This window comes from Phaseolus vulgaris, chromosome 10 (genome assembly GCF_000499845.2).
Source record: "Phaseolus vulgaris cultivar G19833 chromosome 10, P. vulgaris v2.0, whole genome shotgun sequence".
NCBI classification, from domain to species: domain Eukaryota; kingdom Viridiplantae; phylum Streptophyta; class Magnoliopsida; order Fabales; family Fabaceae; genus Phaseolus; species Phaseolus vulgaris.
The window spans coordinates 9,261,035-9,264,083 of NC_023750.2; positions in this window are offsets into that span (position 1 = coordinate 9,261,035).

The following is a 3,049-nucleotide window of genomic DNA, read 5'->3' on the forward strand; positions in this document are numbered from 1 at the left end:
ACTCAATGTTCAAGAAAGCGAAGACAAGCATGTAAGGAGTATTGCCTTAAAAGCTGTCAAGCACAAAAGCAAGCAAAAATCCAGTGATGAAAGTAATGAAGAGAACCTTAGTTTGCTATCTAGAAAGTTTAGCAAATTCTTGAAAAGGAATCGCAACAAAGACACCAACAAAGAAAGGTATGGAAACAAAAAATCCAATGATTTTAATTCCAATAACTATACCTGTTTTGATTGTGGTGAGCAAGGGCACATAAAGGCAGATTGCCCAAATAAAGAAAGCAAGGAGAAGAAGTCAAGCTACAAAGAAAAGAAGGGAAAGTAAAAAAGGGCCTACATAGCTTGGGATGAGAATGAAGTCTCCTCATTAAGTTCATCATCAAGTGAAGAAGAAAAGGCAAACATATGCTTGATTGCTGAAGGAGATGATGAATCTTGTAGCTCTAGTGTACATCTACTGCATCATGAAGAAGATCAAAATCAATTGGATCCACATCATCAAAGAACACAGGCAAAAAGCCATGAGGTTAAGTGATTATCACTATCCCTATGTTGTTTTAATATCTAAATTCTTGCTTTATTTTGAAGTGAATCTTGAAGATGAGACATCTGAGTAGGTTAAGTCAACTCAAGAGATGAACAATGGCTCTCTAAGCAAGATGGGATTCACCAAAATAAACGGCAAATGGGTGAGTAAAAATGGTGATCATGGTGCCTCATTAAGTGTTGCAGCTGCTGATTTTGATTAAGAAGATCACGCTGCTGACATGGATTTTCACCATGAAGAGCAACCTGAAACCAATCAAGGTGCTGGAACCAGTGCAGAGAATCAAGGAGATGAAATGCCATCCATGTCTTCTTTTGAAAGATACATGGTGAATAGGCTTGATGGATTTGCCGAGAATCAAAGAAATCTTCATGATTTGTGTGTAAGCAACTTCCAGAGTATAGACAACAGGTTCAACAACATGGATACACGGTTCATGACCTTGGATGAACAGATAGAAGTTGTTCAGAATCATATTTTTGCACTTCAGTATGACAAAGATGATTAAAGGAAAAACAACCGGTTGAATTCATGAAATAATCGATTGTTTTTGGTCTTGTATCAGTTTAATTGCTTCTGTTTTAAATTTCTGTATGATGTGGAACAATTATCTTTTTATCTCTTCTTTTTGTCTATTTGTGAAGACAAATAGGGGGAGATTTATGTTGTGTTGTCTTTCGTTATCTTTTATTTCTGCAAAACTCTATGTGGTTTATAAGTGTTTAAGTAAACCTTATTTCTGCTGGTTTTTAAACTGTTGATATACTGCTTCTGCTTTTTGCTCTAACTCTATATCAAATATATGGTGCTTTGCTTAAACTTTGTCTTGCAGGAATTGCTTCAGATTCAATCAAATCCAACACAAGCAACCAGGGATTTGTCTTCATCAAATAGGGGGAGATTGTTGAATCAAGTCTGTTCAAGCTTTGAAGAATCCAAACCCTTTGAAGGTTGATGGAAGGCTAGATGTGTTTGTTGTTGCTGAGCTGTCTTTATATAGGATATGAGGTAGATTATATGTGTTAAATCCACTCTTGATTGAATCTAAAGCTTAAGCATTCTCAAACTTTTTAATTGAAAAGTGTTTTTCAAACTAAGTGAAAAACAACCTGTTGTTTTGTCGAAACAACCGATTGTTTTATACTTAGGTGTTTTTAGAAAGGTTGAAAACTGTTTTTGATGGTTTACTTGCCGTTAAACCAAAACAACCGATTAATTCGAGCATTCAACCGATTGTTTGTTTTGGGACCATAACAGAAAACTGTTTTGTGCTTTGACTGAGCATTAAATGATTTTATAACTGAATACGCTTCAGTTTTATATGCTTTGACCAGTCTTTGAATGCAATAAATAGTTTGTTCAGATTTTGGAACAAACTGTTGAAGCTGGAGGAAGCTTCTTCCCTACCAAGGCTTGATGTGTGTTTGATGAAGAAAATAGCTTGAGTGCTTTGAAGATTGTAATAGGCTTTTAGATTCGTTTGTAATTAGGCTTGTAATTGTGTATGGTTGCCTTTTGCTATGTGACCTATCCTAGATGCCTAACCAAGTCTAGATCAAGCACATGATGTGGTTAAATGGTTTTTGAAAAGCTTTTTAAAGTATTTTTAAAAGTTTTAAATCAGTACACAAATAAATCTGTTTTATGGAGAAAGAATCGATTTATTTCTTCTCTGTTAAAAGGCTTTTCTAAAATTCTGTGAGGGCACTACAGGCAAAGCTTAGTTTGTTATTTCAGTTAAAGCTGAGCTGGCCTATTTGCTATCATTTAATTTGTTTCACTGTGAAAGAATCGGTTTGCTCTTTGGTCAGTTGAAAGGTTTTTCACAAGTTAGTTAGGGCACCAAAGGTACAACTCAGACAGTTATTTCAGTTAGCTGAGTTGGCGGTTTTCACAAAATAAAGCTGTTAAGTTCAAAAATGAATCTGTTGTTTTCATAACTGCTTTTCAACTGTTTTTTTTTAAAAGAAGTTAGAAACTGATTTCTATATAAAGAAGAGTCTCTCTCACATGAAAAAGTGCTGAGCAATTACGTTTTTGACAGAGATCAAACAATTTCCATGTGAGAAGAAAGATTGAAAGATTTTTGAAAGGTTTTCCAAAGAGATTTTCAAGTGTGCTTGTTCTAGGAAACCTTTGATCTTGGTGAAGGTGCTGGTGCAGTTTTGCAGCAAATTGAACTACTGGTTTTGAGTTCTTGCATCTTCTTTTCAGGTGTAATCTTTCCTTTATTCTGGTTTGTAAAGGTGTAAGTGTTAGTCACTCCTTGATAGGGTTTCTTGGAGTGCAAGGTGTGCTGAAATAGGGTTTTTCAGCATTGATTGTGTTGTTCTTGTAGTGTTCAAGAACTGCTGTGTTTGTAAGTAATTGGTACTGTTTTTAGTGGATTCCACCTTGGGGTAAGGTGAGACTGGATGTAGCTCTGTATGAGTGAACCAGTATAAAAACTTGTGTGCCTTTTCTTCTCATCCCTGCACTCATTTCTGGTTTTGCTTATTTCTGTCA